Source organism: Oenanthe melanoleuca, chromosome 3, assembly GCF_029582105.1.
Source record: "Oenanthe melanoleuca isolate GR-GAL-2019-014 chromosome 3, OMel1.0, whole genome shotgun sequence".
NCBI classification, from domain to species: domain Eukaryota; kingdom Metazoa; phylum Chordata; class Aves; order Passeriformes; family Muscicapidae; genus Oenanthe; species Oenanthe melanoleuca.
The window spans coordinates 98,620,382-98,643,077 of record NC_079336.1 but is presented as its reverse complement, the minus strand read 5'-3'; the positions used below and the strand labels follow the sequence as shown (position 1 = coordinate 98,643,077).

The 22,696-nt window shown below is 48.3% G+C and overlaps 1 protein-coding gene across 5 annotated transcripts in view; it reads right to left on the bottom strand.

Moving 5' to 3' along the window:
- Nucleotides 1–19,581, bottom strand: part of SPTBN1 (spectrin beta, non-erythrocytic 1) — a 112,467-nt gene extending 92,886 nt beyond the window's left edge. The window contains exon 1 of one of the 5 annotated variants that reach the window (XM_056487311.1): nt 19,297–19,581. The gene's annotated coding sequence lies outside the window, so the exon portion shown is untranslated. Of the gene's footprint in view, nt 1–18,229; nt 18,682–18,721; nt 18,830–19,088; nt 19,208–19,296 lie in introns of those variants that run through there. The other 4 variants (XM_056487315.1, XM_056487313.1, XM_056487314.1 and 1 more) reach the window with 4 other exon arrangements.
- Nucleotides 19,582–22,696: the final 3,115 nt, after the last annotated feature.

Here is a 22,696-nt window from a genome sequence, read left to right as displayed (position 1 = left end):
TGTTTTTCCAAGCATTTACAAAGGAGGATAAATCACCATAAAAAGCTGTATCTCTGCAGAGCAGCACGTGGGACCACTGAGTTTCTGCTCTGACACCCACCAAGGAGCACCCAGGCACACCTCAGTTTGGCTGGATAACCTCACATTGCCCTTCACCTTCCCCACAAGTCACAGCTGCTGATAAATTCTTCCTGAAAAATGATTTCATCCTTCCTGACAACGTGGCTTACACAGCACAGATCCTATAAAGGTCAGGACCTCATTACAGATTTAGACACTCAGTTCCCATCTGAAAAACACTTAACCTGGTACATTTGGAGGGTTGGAAACAAACCTATGGAGATTATGGTTTTCCCACAGCTCTAAAATCAACTTTATCAGCCACAATTGTACTTTTAGCTCAACAAAAGTTTTAAAATGTTTTAGTATTCCTGCTTACAAATTCATACAAGATGACTACAGCCTGTACATGGAATGTGGGTGAAGAGATACTGAAGAGAGCACACAGGTGGGGTGTGTCCTTCTTCTTTTTCTGAAGGGAATTCAGGTGGCCAAAAGCACCATGAGGAAAGGACAAGTAGAGAAGTAGAGAAAAGTAGAGGAAAGCTCCATTTGACACCATGTTCTGTCACAGCCACCAAGCCAACACCTGTCACAGAAAGCAAAGAGCCCATTCTCTCTGGTTTCCTGACTCACACTCCCTGCATCCAGGGCTTTCTACAGGCAGCTCCACCTTTCCCTGAACTACAGAAGACTGGAATCATCTTGGGTTATGGGAATTTATTAAACAATACCCATACAGGAAGAAAGAGACATCCTTCACTTGCCATGATCACTTGCCTTGGATCCTGAACAGATTGAGCCTTATGTCAATGTTATCTTATTTCATGTACCTGAATAATTCTTTAATCTAATAAGAATTCAAACATTACCTAGGCAGAATAAGTAGAACAGGGGTGATAGGGTTATGAAGGAATGCTTGCAAACAAGTGGTAGAGCCTTCCTTAGTTTTTACTTTATGAAAGCTCTGATTCTCACAAATTTCAGATTTACACCTCCAGATCTACAGTATAAAAAAACCAACCCAACAAAACCCAGTCCAGCCCTGGAGCCATTTAGAAAGTGCTAATCCTGATCATTTTCCACCTAATGACTGTTTACTACACAGCCCTTTTAAAAGCTTGGCAGCTGTCCAGATCTTCCAGCTTTTCCTTTCTCCCTCAGTCCCTCCTGACAACCATCTTGGGTGAGGACAAACCTCAGGAGCAGAAAGCTCTCCTTTCCAGCCTGGAAAAGCTCCTCTTCCTGGGGGAAACCCTGAGCCTTGCTTCACTTTCAAGGCTAAACCAAAACCTCCAAGCTTCCAAAGCCTCACTGAATGAGAGCATGGAGAGGAAAATTAAAGCCAACCAGAAAACCTGTTTTTTTTCCATGGATTTCAAAACCAACATTGGTTTTAAATGAAGTGGGACTGGTTCTGTAATTCTCTGGCCCCTACCAGGAGGGGATTTGAGCAGACCCACCCCAGCACTTGTTCCAGTGCCATTCACTGTCACTTGGCATTTGGAGCTGGAACAATTCTTTGAGGTCAGATGCTCTCCCTGCTCCTGACCAGCTGGGCTTTGATCTCCCCCTCGCAGCTCCCGTGGATCTGGAGGAAGCCCAGCTCCCCTCCTTACCAAAAATGCAGTGTAACAGTTCCTTGGGGAAAGTGCAGCCCCACTGCAGCTCCCAGACCTCACACATGCCTGGGATGGGACCAGATGTCTCCTGGAGCCCTGACCACCATCCTCTCCGTGGCTTCCACCCACGCACCAGACTCCAAAACTCCAAAGATGTAAAAGCACAATGGGACTTTTAACTGAGGGGATCAGGTCAGCACTGTGCTCCTTTGTGATGGGAATTGGGGTAAGACAAAAGCATAACCATTGCAGTGAGCTACAATTCATATTTTACCTGAAATCAGTCCAGCCCATATTCAAATCAGGTCACCAGTAATTAAAGCATCCTTATTTGGAATGGTAAACCCAGAAAAGGCCTGGATCAGAGCATTTCTCAAAGAGAATGTATTAATAGGAGTGTTTGGAAATACATGATGCACTCATAAGAGGCTTTAATATAAACCTCAGGATTACACTATGCCAGCTTTTCAATTATCATGCTCTCCATGAAAAGCCTGGCACTGGCAGCAAGAGGTTAAAGCAGACCTTGGAGCATGGCTTTGCCCTTTCTCCTCCAGAGGATCCCACTGCTGGTTCCTATTCCTGCACCTCGTGCAGCTGAACAGAAGCACTGAAGGTGGGATTTTAAATAAAACATCTCTATTAGTGATGCCATCAATGCCAACACAACACACAAGGGGAAGCCTCACAACTTCACTAGGGACAGCAAAATCAGCCCCTGCAGCTTCCAGAAAGATCTGCTTGGTTGACTCCATCTTAAAGCTCACCAGACTCCAACTCAGCCATTTTAATTCCTGAATGGCTGGGGTTTGCTTTCCTTCACATGGCACTGCACAGCAGGCTCAGCTGTCTGGAGACCAGGGATCTCTGCCTGTGAAGCACATGCAAGTGAAGGATGGAGACAAAAAAAAAACCTGAGTGAGGCTGAGGGGAGGTGGTGAGCAGCAGAGCGAGGTAATGTAACTGAATAAGTAAAAATGCAGAATTTTTAGATTGTTCCTGTTCCAAAGAGGCATCTCAGGAAAAGCTCTGTGCTCTGGCTCTCTCCAGAGGGTGATGATGAATGCAGGCTGTGTCTGTGCTGCTTTAGAGGACACAGGGCACTGCACCAGCTTTGGGAAAGCATCAAAGGAAAAGGTTACCTGCAAACCCCAGCGTTCATTTTTGCCCCACTGCAGTGCTGCTCCCTGCACTCCCCCAGCACTTCCAGCTCACACAGACTGGCACAAGGGAGCAGAAAGGAAAGCAAGTCCTTTTCAATATTCCTGTCTGACATTCCACCACCCTAATGCAAGTTCCAGGCAAACAGAGCCTTCCCAGAGGAGCAGAGAACAAACAGAAAACAAGCTCTGGGCAATAGATGAGCCCACAGGATCCACTTTGGTGCTTGTCCACCTGCAGGTGCCTGAAGGACAATCCCTTCCCTCAGCTCTTCCCCAGGAATTGCTGGAAAGGTGCTGGAGCTGTAAAATCCCTCTGGGCAACCATGACAAAAAGGTATTTGTGCTGACTACCACATCCTTATTTACCAAATTCATGACAAAAACTAGCACCAAACACATGTTTGTTACCTGAGCTAGAAACATGAAAAGTATTCCCCTGATCAGGAATTTTAATTTAATTCACCCAGAACAGCCTGTGGAAGGACAGCCCCAAACAAGCCATATTTGACACAGATAGATTAGACAGATGGTACAGTGTGGTATAAAGGGGATTTGTGCTTGCTTGACTTTGGCATGGCTGAATTACTTATTAATTGCAGATACACAAGAGTTGTACTGGGTATTTTACAAAGATTTAATGCCTATTAAAAGTTCATACCATTCAAAGCTACCCTAGGTTCTGCACAATAACAGAGGGGTTGTTTTGCAGGTCAGTTCTGCTGCACACTCTTCAGAGCCTGCTGTGATGGATTTTGATACAAAGCAAAATGACCATTACAGAAGCATTGACCTACCTGTGAATTCAGGGAAATTAGCTGAAAGATGATTTAAAATAAAACCTCTGAATTCCTGAAGGCTGCTGAAAATCTCAAACATCACAAGGAAGGCACCTTCCTTTGTGTTCCTCTGCTCCCTTCCCCAGTGGCTGCTATTGGATCCTGGTGAAGCACAAGATTTAAGGATGTTGTTGCAGGGAATGTGGGGGGTGAAATTCAAAACTGGGGGCCATTCAAGCCTGAGTTATTGCCAGGAGCCCACACATATGTCAGGAACAGCAAGACTGGACACTGATTTAAACCAGGCCATTTTCCCTAGAGCTCCTTATCCCTGGGGATCAGCACTTCTGGCACCTACTGCCAGCAGCCCAGCCCCATCCAGCACTGGAATTCCAGAGTCTGGAGCTGCTGAGGGCAGGTGGGTTTGCTGTCCTGAGAGCTGCAGCACAGCAGGGCACCTCTCCAAGCTGGCCAACCCCAGGACAAAGCAGGGTGTGGGCTCCAGGCAGGAGGGGGATCTGGAGAGCAGGAAATTCCTGAGAGCCTCAGACATTCTGGGCAGAGCCAGCTCCCTCCTGCCCGATGAGAGGCACCAGCCAGGCACCAGGGCTGGCATTTCACAGCACAGAAATGACTCCTTGCTCACAGCCCTGGCCAAAGCAGGCATCCATGAGCTCATCTCCCACCAGCACAAGGGGAGGCTCTGGGCTCCTGTGTGCAAGTGTCAGTCAGACAAATTGGCAGCTAAAATAGAACAGCCACCCTCAAGTGTCTGACAGGAGAGTTGTTGTGCAGGGGAATAAATAAACCAGCAAGGGGACAGGCTGGGGCTTTGGGGAAATGGATACTCACATTTTCACCTCACCTCTCTGATGTTAAACCTTCCCCTGCTGATTTGTGACTCTGAGTGAGCTCAAATAACACATTAATTAATCAATCACTTCTACTGAGGGGTTCAAATTTAGCCTCACCATCACTCCTTTCAACAACAAAAATACCAAAAGCAAGTTTTAACCCCAAAGTAGCCACTTCTGTAACTCTGTAGGTCTCACTTGAGACAAAGCAGCACCAAGATCCCAACCCAGAGCTATTTCCTTACCTGCAGCAAAATGCTGGAAGCTTCATTTGCACAGGTGTTGGACACCAACAGCTCCCATCAAAATTAATTTGGTCTCCAATGCTCCAAGCCTGAGGCAAAACTCTGATCTCCCTCCTTTCATTATCCCAAACAGTCAGCCTACAGCAGCTGTGTCTCTAGCACAGGGATTTTGGGATGCCTCACCCTGCCCAAGCTTTGGGAAGGCTCACAAGGTCAGAGCAGGGAAAACAGAGTCATCATCTGCTCTGCAGGTTCAGGAAATACCCACAAAAATTTCAACCAAGAGGAAAAAAAAAATCACAGCCATCAGTACATTTAATTCAGTGCAAGTGAAACAGGAAAGTGAACACACCACAGAACATCCTGGGAGGAGCCCTAAGAGCAGCAGGTGGTCCCAGGGCTATGCAGGAATTCTTCACAGGGCTTTGTCTGGAGTTATTTTTCCTATTTAGGGCTTTTTCCCCACATCACAGGGCACTTAAGTACTTAAGTGTCCTGGGAATTCTGGTCCCTACCTCAGCCCTCACTGCTTTACTCTGACAAATGAAGACATGGACAAATTTGCCTGCGGGTATCCATGCCAAGATTAGGTGAAAAGAGGTTCTGAGTCAGCAAAATGAGAGCCATGTTTGAAGCTCTGTAGGAATTACAGCTTGGATTTGCCTGCTCCTCAGGCAGATTTTCTTTCATCAAGACTAGCACAGCTCCCTCTCCTTCCTCCCACTTGGACCTGCTACTCAATTAATCAAGGATGGTTTATGAGCAAGCTGAGGACAAGGGATCTGCAAGTCAGCCCTCCTGAGCACAGCCAGCCATAAGTCTGAACAACTTTTTTCTTTCCCTTGCAGAGCAAAACTCTGCATTCTTCTTGACATAACTTTCAACTTTGCTCACCTTTCCTAAGCTGGTCTGGCTTTTGTCAATGAAAAATGAGCACTGAAGGTCTCTTAAGATATTCCAGATACTTTTACTTTCATATCCCCCAGAAGTTATCTGAGAAAACCCAAGGCATGGCTGCAGCAACCTGGGCACAGGCTGGCAGGTTCATGAGGACACAGTGATTTGAAAATGAAAATAACTGAATAAAACTGAAGGGGACAAAAGATGTGGGGATGCCAGACAGAAAGGTGAAGGTGATACCTGGCAGGAAGCATCAGGATCACAGCCATGGAAATGCACAGCCTGCACACCTGGACTGTTCACAGCTGACACCACCCACCCATCTTCATCCATAACTCAAATGTAACAGAGGAGAATCAAAATTAACTCATTTGGGAGGCCTGGCAACCTCAGTTATCTCCTGTGAGCGTGCTCTGCCCAGGAAACAATGGCAGTGTGCAGAATTTAATCCCTGCAGGATGTCAGTGAATTAAAATAAAGCACTTAACTGCTGGCCCCAGCAGCAGCGTGGTGTGAGAAGTGCGTCAACATCTCTGTTTGCAAAGTGGTTAATAGGGCTCAGGTGAAGACAGCAGGGGGACACTGGTGGCCTGCACACATGGACATTGCACACACCAGAGAAGCTGTGCAGCTCTCCCTGGATTGCTAAACAAGGGAATCTAACCCATTTGTGTGCAGGTCTGAGCTAAGACAGCTGCTAAGGCTGGTGAGACAAGAGGCACAAGCACCACACCTGAGGGACCTGGTGCAAATCTCAGCCCAGGAGTCCTGGCTCCACTTCCAGCAACAGGTGACCTGGACAAAGGAAACATCAATGGCTGCCTGGGAGAACCTGACCAAAATGAATCCTGGTGTGTGACCAGCCATGCCATGGCCTTTCCATAGCATGTATTTATTTATTTTTTATCCCTGGGTTTTTCATCTGTCAGTGAAATTTGTGCCCTATTGGGTTTCCAGGATCCAAGCTTTGTGACCAGAACAGGGTGTTTGGGTGCCAGGAGAGGTAGGAGAACACCCAGAGACCTTCCCTTTCTTGCAGCACCTCCTAAAGGAGGGCAGAGCTGCAGAGACAGCTGCTGGGGCAGGGAGGGGGAGCTGCCATCCCAAAGGGATGATTTATCCAGCAGATTCATCCAGCTCTCCCCTCACTGCCAGCCTTCTGTCCCCATTCCTGCTGGGGGAATCCAGGACAAGGCTATGGGTAATACTGTCAGAGACAGAAAGCACCCTGGTTTTGCCCTGTGGGATGCACCTGCTCCAGGATTCTCTCCCAAGAAGCCTCCAGCTGTGGTGGATGATCATCAGAGGGGTTTCCAGCTGAACACAGCTGGTTCAACCCAGCTTAAGCTGATAAATGTTGGCTTCATTTATCCTTTTCCTCCCTACAGAAAGGGAAAAAGGATTTCCTTTCTTTTGCAACTTCTAAGGCAGAGAGAGCAGTCCTGCCATCACTCACCTGGACCAACAGGATTATATGGTCAAATTAGATTTTCCTTCACCCTTATTTTTGGCTAAACAGTGTTTGCTGAAAGCCTTCCTGGGCTTCATTTCCATGACAAAAGGTGGGCCTTGTTTGGTTGTTTTTTTGTCTCATAATATCATTAAGATGGCTTTCAAGCCACGTGATAAATCCATTTTTCCCCATTAAATCTACAGTGGTCGTTCCTGTTTGCTCGTCCTTTATTTCACCCCAGAGGAAATTCTCTTTTCCAATACGTCTTTTGTTGATGGCAAATGGAAGGAAATAATTTTGCTGAAACGGTATTTTATTATTAAATTTTGCATTAGTTAATGCACAAGAGCATTGGAAGGGGGAGAAAAATAAACACCTGCCTTTCAACTGGTGCATTCTTGAAGGGTGTAGGCTGAGGATATCAGCACTTGGAGCACACACCCCAGCTTGCCAGGCCCTTGATCTTCCCACTGAGCTCAGCCCTCGGGATGCTCCCACCCTTGTAAGTGGCCTCCCAAGGGTAATTAGTGGCCTGCTGCAATTTGCAGTGCTCCTGCCACAGCCCTGAGAGGGAGGCAGGTCTGCCTCACAGCTCTGCCAGCAGCTCCCCAAATCCCTGTCTGGCAGCCTTTGGGATGGGGATCTTGCTCTGATGAAACACTCTCAATGCAGTTTCCCACTTAAATCCTGATTTTCCTTCTCGCTTTGTTCCATTCTTACTTTCTCCATTTCCTTTTGGCTACTCCTCACTTTCTTTTGATCCACTTCCTGCTTGTTTCTCTCTCCCACACACTTTTCCTCTGTGTTCAACAACAACAACAGCACAGATGAGGGGTGAAAAACCAGGGGTGAAGAAGCCTCAGCTCAACTCCCACACAGCTCCAGCCTCGAGCCTTTGACTCGTTCAGTATTCAACCCCTCAGCTGAGAATAAGGGGAGGATTTCTCTGTTCACAGCTATTTTTAACACTGCAGAGAAGGTTTAATATTTGAATATCAGAATTGTAATAGCATTTGCAAGAGGAATGGCCTATTTTTAGCAAAGCACTGGCTTTTATGGGTGCCTCACAATCACAGCACTGTAACAGGGAGAGGGGACCAGAGAGGAGGAGGTTGTGACACAGCTCTTGTCCTGCCCGTGCCATTTTGAATTCTGCATGGAAACAGAGCTGGGGAGACTTACCAAAGCACAGAATTACTAATTATGAAAGCTTTCCAGCGTCCAGCTGCTAAAACCAGCCAGGTGTCACAGCTAAAACCAGGGCTGGGAGGTCGGCACACACACACCATCCTTCCTTCCCCATCCCTCAGCAGCCCTTGAAATTAAAAGCCATTTAAAAAAACCTGCATCCCAAAGTCCCAGCTAAAATTAACCATAGGCTTGTGTAAAAATTCCCTCAGCTGCATTTCTTCTGGCCTTTGCTGGGTTTCTGTTTGCTGCAACACTCAAATTACAAAGCCTCCTCCCCCCTGTTGTTGACACCACAAGGCAGCCCCTGGCCTTCTTTCCAAGCCCAGCAGCTCAGGAACAAGCTCATGAATTTGGGTTGTTTGCGTTCCCCCACCACAACATGCAACTTTTACACAAAGATAATCCCATTCCAACCCACCCCAGAGAGGATCCCCTGGCTCCCACCTGCCAACATCAGGAACAGGTAGAGCAAAATAACTCCACACCAACAGAGCCAGGAAAATTCCTCGTGGTCCCTGAGGAGACCCGGGTTCTCTGGCAATACATCTAGGAAAATGTGCCAAGTGCCAGTCACCAAACACAGGGGCACATCACTCCCCTAAACATGTCACCTCTGGGAATTGCCTCATCAGTCCTTGCAGGAGAAACCAAACCCCAGGCAAGGCTCACATGGTCATTCCACTGACAGAGGAGCTGTTAACAGTACTATTATTATTATTATTATTATTATTATTATTACTATTATTATTATTATTATTATTATTATCATTATTATCTGCAGTTAATTTGGAGCCTCCCATCATAACACCCTGATTCCCAAATCACCACCCCAGGGAACAGGAAGCTTTCTGTGGTCACATCCAAGCTTCTCCAAGGATTAGAAAAGGGTTTTCCAAGTGATTCTTAGGGAACAGATCCCTGAGGTGCAATATTCAAGGAGCAAGTGTCAGCACAAACCCCACAAGCACCATCCAGCATCTGATTCCTGACACACTCTGAGGTCCAGCCATTAACCCAACAAGGCCACCACTGACCATGTCCCCAAGTGCCACACCCACACAGCTTTCAAATCCCTCCAGGGATGGACAAACCCTTCCATGGAGAAGTTTTCCCTAATATCCAACCTAAACCTCTCCTGGTACAAACTGAGGTGGTTTCCTCTCTGCAGAGACATATGCAGGCAGCAGGTGATGTCAGTCAAAACCAGAATGAGCAGATTTTTAAAAGGAACAAAGATTTATTGCTCCTGTTGACAGCCCAAATGGGAAATCATCTTACATTTTAACTTAATCAAGGAAGGAAATTATGTACCAAACATTCCAGTCTGCTACTGTATGCTGAGACCCATCCAGAGAGAGAGGAATTGAGTGGTATATTCCAATTATTACACAGGTAATTTCAGTGCTTTGTCTTTGGGGAAAACAAGATTATCATTTGGAACACTGAGACAAGAGACTTGGTCATTTGCAAGGCACAAAGCAAATTCAAAACCTGCTTTGTTGCTCTGGTAATATTTGCATAATAGTTATTTATATGTATGATGAGTTAAGCACAGTTTCAGGACAGTTAGCCAAGGTGAGTTGCCCAGCCCTTTAATCCTCTAATAACATGCCTGGGATGCAATATGGGGATTCATTCCCCTCTGATGGAGCAGCTGTGCTGCTGCACAGTGCCCATTTCTCAATGCTCATCCCTGTTCTGATCAATCCACAAAGCAGAGCACTAAAAATGCATACCAGGATATTTCTGTTCCTTGTTTTATGTATCTGCATGCCCTCCTAGCTCTCCTTTAGATATGATGGCCAACTGCTGAACACCAGCAGGGGCTGCATTCCTCCCAAAACACACACAAATTGCAGTGGTAAGTCTGCTACGGGCACCAATCTAATCGAGTTGGCTGAAAATTAATTTCAGGCTCTTCCATGGCTCCCTGGATTCCTGCTGCAGCTTATGACAAGCAGAAGTTAAAACTGCAAACAGCTGTCCTCCTGTTAGAGGCACAGCAGAGGAATAACATGGATGTTCTGCTCAGAAAAGTGCCCTGAAGGTGACGTGGGGGTTCGTTGCCCCGTGCCAGGAATCCCAGGAACTCTGGGACTCTCCAAACTCTGCAGCAGCTCTGCTGTGCCACTGCAACCCCAAGTGGTTTGTGTTATTTTCTGCTGGCCAGCAGCAGCTGTAGAAACATCCCTGAGTGCTCTGCCTCGCCCTGGAATGCCCATGTGCTCCTCACCTGTCAGCCCTGCTGCAGCCAACGCTTTGTCTTTGCTGGGCTTCTCCCCACTCCTCCAGAGGAAGATCCCACAAAGCCTCCAGAGTTCTGGTTTGCCTCAGTGAATTCCCAAGCAGGCATCTCCAGATCCAGCTGATCTTTGCAGCAGCATAATCTCACTCAGGATTTACTACCTGATTAGGATTACTCAGACTAAAAACACAGCTAGATAAGAGCTGTGTGCTGCCTGTCACCTACCCATGGAGAGGGATAACCATCCCTGACTCTGACATTTTGGGATCTTGTCACTTTTTTTACAATCCTTACATTTTTAAAATGGTTTGAGCAATACAAAATTATCTGAGATATAGGTTGGGCTCAGTGATCTCAAAGATCTTTTCCAACCTAGTTAATTCTGCGACTCTGAGATGTTCTCGTGCATATTTCTCTATGAAGAGGATTTAAAACCTCAAGTCCTAGACTGAGATGATGTAAATGGACACAACATCCCATGCTGGGATGTAGTTGTGTAACTTGGCACAAGTGGGGATTCAGATACTTCATTCTCAAGCTTCACAGAGCAAGAAGAATCACAGTACTGCAATGAAAATGAGCATGGAAAGTCCCTTCTTTTCTTTACTAAACAGTGAAGAAGCAGTTTGGAGTCTCATTGCTAAGCTGGCAGATAGTACAGACCATTACTGCACCATGGGGACTTGTGTGGGGAAAATATCTTTACTTCTTTGTGGTATATATTTAATGCAAAGTCACCTTATTCTTGTTTGTCTAGCATACAATGAGAACAGATCTCTAAAAATAACCTTCTTCCCCCCTCTTCCAGCTCCTCATGGCAGTTTCACTTATTATTAGCCATTATTCACATCTCTTACATAAACTGCAATTTCTGGAAATTTTTATGCCTCCTGATACAAAACCTGAAAGTGAGCAAGACAGGAGAAGGCAGAGCTCAGTGAAACTCCATTGGATTGCAGTTTTTTTACCTCTCTTCCCCTTTTACCTGGGTTTGATGTCACCACGTCCCTCCCTGGAGCAGCAATAAAGCTCCTTTAACACCCAGGCAGCCGCAAAGCTGGATCAATGGGGCACCTGGGGTCAGGGAATCCCCCCGGGGGGCACAGGGGTGGGGCTGCTGCGCCACATCCTCCTGCCCAGCCTCGCTCAGAGCACAGCCCGAGCGCCACAGGATGAAGGGAGTGCCTTCCCAAGGCAGTGTGCAGGGTGGGAAGGAGCCTGGCAGCGGCTCAGTGAGTGCCCTCTCCATGAGAGCCTCGGTGGCACCGGGGACAGACCCCAGCACAACCCCTGTGGATCTGATTCCCGGGGCCAGCCCTGCTCCAGGCTTGCTGGGAGCCACACCTTGTCACATCACTGACACCAGGCTGGCAGTGCACAGCAGAAGCTGAGGGATACTTTCCACAAGTGGCCTCTAATCCATTTGCCTTTCCAAGGGAGCAGCTCGTCCTCAAACCTGCAGCACCCAAAGGTCACGACTTGGAGCGCTCCACACTTTCTGTTCTCAGCCTTGTGCTTCCCTGACAATCCCACTTTCCTGCTCCCTTTCTCACTTCTCCCTGCAGCAGTGCAAGCACACATCCAGGGAATGGCTGCTGGGATTTGTGCTTTCCTGGGGCAGCCTCTCACCTGCTGACTCAGGATGTCCCAACCTTGCTCCCAACCCGGCCGCCCCCGCACTTTCCTCACGCTATCCCATTTAGCAGCCAACTCATCCTCTTTCTCTAAGAAACTAATTCAGGCACCCCAGGTTTCAAGTTTAACTGGCTTATGCTAACCACTAAAGCTGCACAATCAGATTCTTCCCCCGACAAATTGGACACGGGGCCGAAAATAAAATTTGCTTTTTTCCCCTTCAACAAAACCGTCTAGGGTCTGCAGTGGTAAGCCACTGCTCATTTGAATATCCAAACACTGGCTGTTTGCATCCAGGGGCTGGTGCCAAAAGCCTGTCACCCACAGCCAGCCCAGGCACGCTGAGGCTGCTGCTGGACTGATTCATCTCTGCCTTGATACTTCCAGACTGTTCAGGACGAATTTGAAGAGGCTCCTACTGACCTACAGTGAGGTAAAACCCATCTCATTTCTCATTCAGGTGATGATGAGGATGATACAAATAGGCTTTTCCTGTGCTGGGACTCGTGTGGTTTCACCACAGCTTCTTCCCTCTTACCTGCAGCCAAAGACTTAAGAGGGACACGACTGCTCCCAGAATTCAAATGGAATATATTACCAGAAAAACCCGCCTGAACCCTCAGTCAATAATCCATTTTTAGGAAAGAATTTGTGGGAAAATGAGGTAAGTGATAACTTTGCAGATCTCCTGTTATCCACAGTGCTATTTTAGGGAGAGTGTGACTGCATTGGGCTTGTCGCAGAGTGCTGCTTCCAATCTCCTGGCAGGTCCCCAGCACATTCCAGTATTTAACACACAAGGCTGTTGGGATGCAGTCCCACTTATCTCCCAGACACGTTGACTAAGACTTTCCCACATAAACTGACCCACCCTTCAGGAGCAAGAGGTCACTCAGTACAATCAGCCTTCAAATGAGGAAAACAATCAGGAAAAGCTTCTCTGATGCCAAAAACACCAACAGAATAAAGCACAACAGGCTCCAGTGTTTGTTTTATGAAAACTTGAAAACTGCAAGGCAGATTTTTCAACTTGTGATAATCAGTGCAGCCCCACCAAAATCAGCCAGGTTTCCTTCAGGCTTAGCCTCCTAAAAGCATCTAAAATTGCTACAAGAACACATTACTCAAAAAAAGATTAAAAATAAAGAGGTAGCAATTAATCCATTCATCTTTTACCATGATGAAATTGTAGAGTTATTCATGGCATTATACCCAAAAAAGGTCACAATATTTTGCATTACAAAAAAGAAGCAACTGTTAAACTAAGGTTTTACCAGGTTACCTTTATCCCATGTGGATCCTACATGACAAAGAATTCCTGTTAACTTAAGGAGAACTCTCCTGATCTCTTTGCTGCATGATCCAGGCTCTGGCAAAGGGTGATCTACTGGATGATCCTCCTGTATTAAACACCCAGAATTCCATAAGGCAGATCTAGGCCCAAAGTCCCTTTCCAAAAATTAACCCCAAGCTGCATTCCAGTGCTGCTATAAATGTGTGTGCCACTGGCACCCCAAAGCCATGAGCCATCTGCAGGGACCAGTGCAGATCACCCAAACATTTTCATTAAATATTTGTTTACTAAGTCAGTGAAAGCCCTTGGCAAGAAAAATCTCACCGTTAGTTTAACTACTGACAAAAGTCAATACCTGGAATGCCAAAACCCAAAACCTGTGGGTGTTCAAATAAATGTATCTGAGTTAAATTAGTTTATATACAGCAGGCAGCACCTTTTCCCTTCCAAGCCAAAAAACCAGAGGAGCTACTTGCTATAATTAGCTGGAGCATTTGTGGTGTCTGGGTACTAAGCAAAATTGATTTCATGAGTGGGAAAAATCAGCTTTTGCTCCTGGTGCACAACCCCAGAGTGATCAGCTCACTGTACCCCAGGCTCTGCCCATGCTGCCAGAGCTCACCATGCACAGTTTCCTTGCCCTTCCAAACACAAAGCTCTCTTTTATCATGTAAGAACCAGAAGCAGATACCCCATGTCATTCTGCAATAAATAAATCCATAGAGCAATAGGATTAAGTCAGAACAAAAGGCAGGAACTTACAAAAGCAAAAGCTGTAGATATGGATTACTGCTGGATGGCAGGAAATCCCCACAACTCCTCAGAGAAGACCTTGACCACGTTCTTGGGACAGTACAGCAAAAACTAAAGACTTCCCAGTGATGCCTGTAGGTCTGGCTTGGGAAAAATGTCTGCCTGGGATAAACTGGGTAATCAGTATAACCTTAAAATGTCAGGGCCAGGCTTGGAGAGGAGCCTCTGCGTCACCTCGGAGCACCTCCCACCCAGACCCAGCCTCCAAGAAGGGGGAAAATGGAAAACCCAAGTGCACAGTTCTGGGGTGGGGCACGATCCTCCCTGATCTCTGCAGGCACTGCTGCAGCCCTGGCCAGGAGATTTCAGCACAGGCATGACCTCAGTGCCATGCTGCTTTCCAGAACCTCGAGGCAGGCTGAAAAAACAAAAGGCAGATCTCAAGGTGTCCAGTCCCCACAGGCTGAGGGCAGGAAGGATCACAAGAGCCACTCCAGCACTTCCCACAGGGAGACTGAAGACACGAAGCATAAATGCTTTGCTCATGAAGCTGGCTGCCTCAAACCCTTCAGCCCCATGCCAGTCGCTCTCGTGGGCAGTGGACAGGCTGGGCAGCTCCAGCCCTGCATCTCTTCCTCTCTGCTCACACCCTAAATCTGGGTCTGCAGCTACATCTCTTCCCAGACCCCACAGCTCATGCAGAGCAGCAGCTGCCCATTCCAGGGATCATTCCACGTTGGATTGAGACGTGATTACTGGAACCAAACCCAGCAGTCACACCAATCAAACTGAGCTGTCAGTCAATCCCTATTCCTGTCTCAAAAATAAAACACTAACACTTTGTTTTTCAAGGCAAGCCCACAGCTTCTCTGATGATCTGCATCTGTGTTTCCTATCCTCACAGAGAAGGAGAAATTGTTTCTCTGGTGCACAGCTCTGGACACATGAACAAAAGCCGAGATGAAATCCAGGAACATCATCCTGAACACGTTTCACAGATCACAGGCAAATTGTTCAGCAGGGGAACAGCCTAGTCTGGAATCCAGTAAACAGAAAAAAGGCTAAATCTGGAACATTTACCTGTGAACAGTTTGGTGGCAGAGTATTTTTAGCTCTCAGGACAGAGTGTTAATGGCACACCTCTCCTGTTCCAAGGGCACGGCTATGACCAGCGAGGCTATTCCCAGTATCCAACAGGTGTGGGGCAGCACCTGCTGCCACAGGGGCTCCTCATGCAGTGCCTCTTCTGTTCAGTCCCCACTGCCCTCCTGACATGAACAAACCAAACCAGCTCACCATTTCTTTTTAAAGTTCTAGCACTCAGCACATTGTGCAATAAAAGTGGCAGCACGGCGGCGTAAATGTGTTTCTCTGGTGGCAGCAGTGACGCACCAGAGGGGTTTCTGGTAGGCAAAAACACATCCAGCTTAAAAACAAATATGAGTTTGTGCAAGGTAATAGGAGAGTAAATACATTAAACAATCAAATAATGTTTTGAGAGAATAGCAGAAAAGCGAAAAGACATGACAAATTAAGAACGTTCTGAAATTATCACCACTCAACAAGAAAAAACCTCACAGAGAAGATGATGAGAAAAATGTTAACAGTGATGAAAAACAAGAGCTCAGTATAATCCTCAACCTTAATCTGTCCTTGGGCATAGGGAGATGTACACAATCCCTGAGTACAACCTTCTACATTGGTGCATACCTTTTGATAATCACATACATTACCCTGCAAGCAGAAATAACACTTCCAGACACAGCCCCCCCTCAGCCATAAAACCTGTTATGAACTCAACCTTCACCTAACAATACACATCAAAGCTTTTTCCATGCAAAACTGGACTTTTTTAATGAGGAGTGGACAGTAAAAAATGTGTCTGGGATTAGCAATACATGAAAAAGAAATGAAGTTGGGCAAAATATAAAAAAAAAAAAATCTGCCTGCTTAAATATATATGGAATTGATCTATGTCACTCTGATGAAGCTGTTGAATAAGCTGGGGTCTACTGGGCATAAGAAGAATTTTTCTTATGTCTTTCTTTTTCATAAAAAATCATGAAATCTCTTCTGAATCCCTTTTTTCATTAGAGGAAAAGCCTCCAAAGGTGCAGCTGTAACTGCTGCAACGTTGTACTGACGTTCATTAGAAAAACAAATTGACAACAGATCATTTTAAGGGTAATAATAAAAGGCTGACAAACGAAAAGCACGTGTGGGTGGGGGGAAAGGAGCCCGGCAGTGGGGGAAAAGCAGGACACAGATCCCAGTGGATCCCAGTCCCCTCGGTGTGGAGCTGCAGCTCCACACCAGCGCTGTCTGCTCAGGACAATCCACACGAGATGGTTTAAAGCAGGAGCTGCACACCAGGAAAGCCCTTATGGCTCCTACCATGGAGCACCGGCCTGCTCCCTTCAGGAGTTTCCAGGCACCACAGGGAAGAGCCTGCATGCTCCCTGCACAGCCTCAGCCTCAGCCAGAGGGATGCCAGGGCAGCTGGTGGCTCCTTGCCCCGGGGTCAGGTCACCTGCCCGGCCCCCGAGGCTCCAGCACTCCCAGAGGTATTCCCAGACCCTAGGGAAAGGGCAATCAGGGAGCCTGTGGCCACAGACACCAGCCTGGGCAGGATTTAGTAGCTGACTCATGGCTAATGGGCAATGATAAACCATTGTACTGCTCGTTCACTTGTGCCCAGATCAGATGACTAAGGAATTTAGGTGCGTACAGCAATTAACAGCCTAAATAACTTTTGCAGTCTGACCCTTCAACGTCTGCATAAACAGACTTTCTCCTCCGTGTTCCATGAAAGATGTCCATGCACTCCTTGCTAATGAAATACAATAATTTTGCAGGCAATCCAACTGCAAATATCACATCCTGTAACTGACCCACATGAAAAATAAATCCTTAGTCAGGTGACGTAATGCAAACGAGCAATCCAGGCCCATCCAATAAAGGGGCTTTAGCTGATTCCATTTTCTAGATGATGAAGGAAAAAAGAAAGCATCTTTCATAAAATGGTTTGTACTCCTGCTCCCCAGGGGCTCTTGGAGCAGCACACAGCAGTATCAGGTCTCCATACATGCAGCAAGAGGGTTCTGCCCCACTCCTGTGTGCAGACAGGGCTCAGTGGCACACAGCAATTCCAAAAGCTGCAGGATCCGTGCCACCACAGAGATGAAACAGCATCTCTAACGCTTTTTTTGCCACATGGCTGCTGCAAGCTCCTGTTTTATCCCAAAATGCTGCATCCTGCTCTAGCGAGTGTCATTTGCTGCACTTAACCTGCATTACAGAAAAACCCAAAGCGGGTTCTGTTCCAGAACCTGACCTCCAGATTCCACACTCATAATTCCACGCCTATGCTCCTGCATGAAGTAACAGAATATTCCCTATTTTCTCGCCTCTTCAGCACTAGTTGTGACACATGAGCCAGCCCCTCGCCCCTCCTCACAGCCCTACTACCACTGCTAAGTCATGGAGCCATCACTACAGCCATTTCTGCTCTCCCCAGAAACACGGAGGAAAAAAACCCCAAAACGTTAAAGGATAAGAACAATTCTTTAAAAATCACATCCCGTTGCCAGCACCCACCATCCCAGCCCTTTATCCCATTCCGTTTTCACTCCTGTCTCTCTCTCCAGAGCGTTGCAAGCCCTTCCTCCAGCGGAGTTTTCCTGCAATGGCCTGAGGAGTCACAGCCTCCCCTGACATTTCCACACGGCTGCTGTCTCTGGGAATAAATTCCTGTCCCTGCCCTGCCTCTCGGAGCCCGGCTCCGGGGAGCATTGTTCCCCAAGATGCCTGGCAGCAGGATGCCGGGCTGCGGGAATCCCAGCCCTTTTCCCCAGCTGTTCAATAAGCAGGTTTCATAATGCTGGTATCCTGTCAATAAAGGTCGAAGGATGAGCCGAACGCTCCGGATCTTGACAGTTTGTGTTTATTCCCTCTCCCTGCAATCCCGATCTTGAACATTTAGCATTCATACCTACGGACAATGCGGAGCACAACGCAGAAACACAGACCACTACTCACCTTCAAACAAGAATGCAATTTCATTCACGATTAAGACATCAACATCACAAATTCAACGCTCTCTCTAGTTCTGTATCATCACTCCAGAAGGAAAAACATCAGCTACTGAATGAAACGTCAGTCCCGGTGCCATGAACAAGGGTTTTTCAGAGCTGCTGCAGTCTCACGCTCTCTAGCACAAGTCTGCCATATTTTTTTTTGTTAAATCAGGCCTGTACCCACCTAAGAGCCAGAGCCAGCCCCGAGACAAGCGAAGCAAGCCCCCGCATCGCGCCGCTCACTGCGGGCAGCGCGGCGGCGGGCGATGGCCGCGCCCGGACCGCAGCCCCGCACCGGAGCGCGGCGGGCTGGGCTGGGCTGGGCTGGGCTGGGCTCAGCTGGGCTCGGCTCAGCGCTCCCGCACACAAAGCCCCGCAGCGGGCCCGGCTGACAGCGACCCCCGCGCCGCCCCCCGCGCCCCGCCCCGAGCAAGAAAAAGAAAGGAGGAATTACATCCGTCTAGCAAGGAATACCGCAGGAGCAGCAGCCGAGCCGGGCTCTCCGCACCGCACCGCGCGGGGCGTGCGGCTGCGCGGCGGAGGCGGCACCGCGGGCGGGGACGGAGCGAAGGGAGGGAGGGAAGGGGAGGGAGGGAGGGAGGGAGGGAGGGAGGGAAAGGGGCGGTGGCCCCCGGGGACGGGCCGGGGCCGCCGCAGGGCAGGGCAGGGTAGGGCAGGGCGGGGCGGCTGTGACAGCGCCGAGCCCGCTCCGCGCCCAGCGGGGCTGCGGGGAGGCTGCGGAGCCGCCCGCGCTGCGCAGCGGGGGATCGGGGCCGCTCCCGTTCCCGATCCCCGATGCCAGTCCCCGCTGCCGGCCCTACCTCGGCGCTGCCCGGCGATGCGCGGAGGGAGCGGCGGTGCCCGCAGCCCCGCTGCGTGAGCTCGGTGTGCCCCGCCCGGCGCGGAGCGGAGCGGGGCGGGGACAGGCGGGAGGAGCCCCCGCCCCGCGCCCCTGCCCTGCGGCCGCCCTGCGGCTCGGTTCGGCTCGGCCCGGCCCGGCCCGGCCCGCAGCCCGCACCGCATCCCCACCTGCTGCTCCTCCTGCTGCTGCCCGGGCCTGCCCTGTGCTCACGCCAGGTCTTCCCCCTCCGCCGGCCCTCGCTCGCAGCCTCCCGTGGGTGTTATCCAGCCGCTCCCGGCTCCTCTTCCCTTCTCTTACATTTATTTGGCTATTGGGTCTCTCCAGCCTCCTCGCTCCTCCTCCTCTGACACCCTCTCCTATCGCAAAGACAATGTTGGCTCGCCCCCAGCATCCATTTCCTCTAGTGCCGCTCTCCCTCCCGCTGCTCTGTCATTCCTAGTGGAAACCCCATCCCGGGTTTGACTTCCTCCACTGCAGTCATCCTCTCCTGCCACCTTCCCACGTAAACAGCCTCCCTTTGCCAGGGCAACCCAACCCCCAGAACCCGGGTCCAGCTGCCCTTGTGCCACACTTTCTCTTTTCCTGGGCAGGATTTTGCCCATCCTTCAGAGAAAGCTGCTGTCCCACAGTCAGTGTGCCTTTCCTCCTTTCCCCTTTTCCACAGCCAAGGTCAGAGGCAGACACTGCTGCTTCAGGTTTCCTCTCTAATCCTGGCCTCCCCACTTGCCTCCTCATGCCCATGTTCTTCCCTGCTGCCCACTCTCCCTCACCTCTCACTTCCAGTACAGCTATGGACTAGTGCTCTCCATGTCTTTTATTAAAAAACCAACAAACCCCTCTTGGATTCATCTGGCTCCTCGGTTATCACTCCCTTTTCTCCTGCTCTCCATCCCCACACTCTGCTATTTCACTGCTGTCTGGAGCTCCTCTCCTCCACATATCTTAAACTCCCTCTTATCTGGCTCCTGCCCCTTCACACTCAGCTGCTTTGCCAAAATTTCCAATATCCACTTCCTGGCATAATCTCTGGAATATTGCTTCATTTCCAGCCTGTCAAAATTATCAGCCTGGATATTTTGTTCTCCTTTGGTTTCCAAGACTGCCCTGCCAGAGCCACCTCCTTACAGCTCCTGCAGTGCATCCTCCTCCCAATTTCCAGTGAGATCCCAAAGGGACTAAGTCCCTCAAACTTGGGAAAAACTCCTCTGGCATTCAGAAAGTCTCTTTAAAGTGTTCTGTCACCATGAAGCCTACAAGATTCTTGATAAGATCTAAGAACATACTTTCATGTTTGTCACTTGTGCTGGTTCATATGGGATGCAGTAAAAAAATGTCTGTATATAGATCCAAATTTTTAAAAATATATTCAAATGCTAGGATGTTAAGAAATATCCTAAAAAAAAAAAAAATCACCCTTTACTCAATTATTAATATCCATCAAGCAAGTTAGAAGGGACAAAAATCTGCAATGTCTGGGAGTGAGCAAGAGCACACAGTGTATTTTAGGAATTTTTAGCCCCCATAGCTGAAAGATGGGTGGGCCATGGATTCCCATGGAAATAACTGGGTAGGAATGAATGCCTGGAGAAGCAAGACCAGAATAGCAGGGGCACTGTGGGCTCCAACCAGTTATCCCAGTTACTGACAGACTGGGATATACCGACAGATATTTTCTCCTTTTTAAAGAGCTGGCATTTGGTAAAGAACAGGTACAAGTGCTTTGCTGCTGATAGTTCTCAGCAGCATTTCCAGGTTTGACAGAGAGGATTCTCATTTAATTTTAAAAACTTCTGCACCAATTTTTTTGTACTTTCAGCATGAACCTTCCACTTGCAGAGTTAGAAAGCCCAAGCCTACAGCCTGGTGACAGTTCAGCAGGGAATACTCACAAGGCAAACTTGCAGCACTTCCCAGAGCCAGTGAGACAAACAGGTTGTTCCCAGTCATGTCCACATTAGCACTCCTTTAATCAAACTGAAAGGCCCGGCATGAATGGCCATGACAGAAACTGTTGTTAAATGATGTGGAAAGGGACAGCAATAAAAAATGTTGGGCAAAGTCACTCCCTTCAGACCTGTTACTTTGTAGTTAGTTCGGCTCTGAAGCCCAAGGCTTTTTCCCTCATTCATTTTGCCCAGGCAAAACTAGATTTCCTCACAGCTGAAGCAATATTTAACCTTGGGTTTTTCTCCTTTTGAAATTCTACCAAGGCACCACACTCAATATTATTATTTGATGCTCATGCCACAGAAATAGAGCCACGTGCATATTGACACCTGCACAGACACATACAGGTAATCATATTCCAACCCCTCTGAAAGATAATTTAAAAATAAATCCTAGTTTAAATAACCTAATGCATCATTCAAAACAGAATGATTCAAAACTGGAATCATAGAATGGTTTGGGTTGGAAAAATCCTCTAAGATCCTTGAGACCAACCACTAACCCAGAGCTGCCAAGGCTGTCCCCAGGGCCCACATTTGAATTTGTAGAAGGGCACTTCCAAGCAGATGCAAAAGCAGCACATCTAGATGAGATATTAAGAGCCACAATTGTTAAGGCAATACTAAAACTAAAAAAGAAAAAAAAAAAAATCTACTGAGGGATGGTGTCGATTTCCAAGAGCACAGTAAAAATGCGCACCAAGAAATTCACACTGCAATAAAAATCTCCCTCGCTGCTCCATCAGACTGGGAAAGCCTCCTGTTATCAGCCAGTTCCAGTTCCACAGGTTCCCAGCATGACTGGGATCCATGCCCCACCAGACACACCTTCCCTCCACCTGTAACTCCCGGCTGCAGACACACTCGGGGCTCCGAGGCACAAATCCAGACTGGAGCTTTGTCTCGTGGCAGACTTGGCCAAGCTCTTGAGAGGAAAATCAAAGATGGGCAAGAATCTGCCCAGAGGAAAAACCCAGCTCCCTCAGTGTGCGCAGCTGTCTGGAACAGGATGGCTCCTCTTCACAGGCATTTCCTCCCAGAACCCCATTTCTCCTCGGCACCCTGGTTACACCCAGCTCGGGGTTACACCCTTACCTTCAGGAACACCTTGTAGCAATCCACTTCCCAGAGTGGATTTGCTGGGATATTTTGTTTCCAAGCAGTCACTGAAAACAGAAATGTGTCCGATCCTCAATCCTTAGTTTGCCTTTCCTCAGGAGGCTGACCTGCCCAAAATCCTGCATCAGGGAATAAAACATCCAGGTATCCCCATGCAGTATCCCCAGGGAAAGGTGTGTGTGACACAGGAAGGGAGAAACAAAGAGCAGGGAGGCGCAGACCGATTAACTCTACTCATCAGTGGTCTGGCAACACTCTTTTGTTGAGAAAGTCTTATTTTTCTAAGTGCTCCCCAACTCTCTGACCTGCCCTGCCCCCAGAGCATCCATCCATTCTCAGCTGTTTTCTCTCCACCATCAGCTCCAGGCACCCCCAGCCCTGGAAAATGACTCAAGCACGGGGCACTTACAAAGCCCGGCCTTGGCCTCAGCCAGCTGCTGTCTCCTTCCCACGCCACCGGAGTCAGCAGTGGAAATGCTGACAGTGTGAAGACAAGATGGCT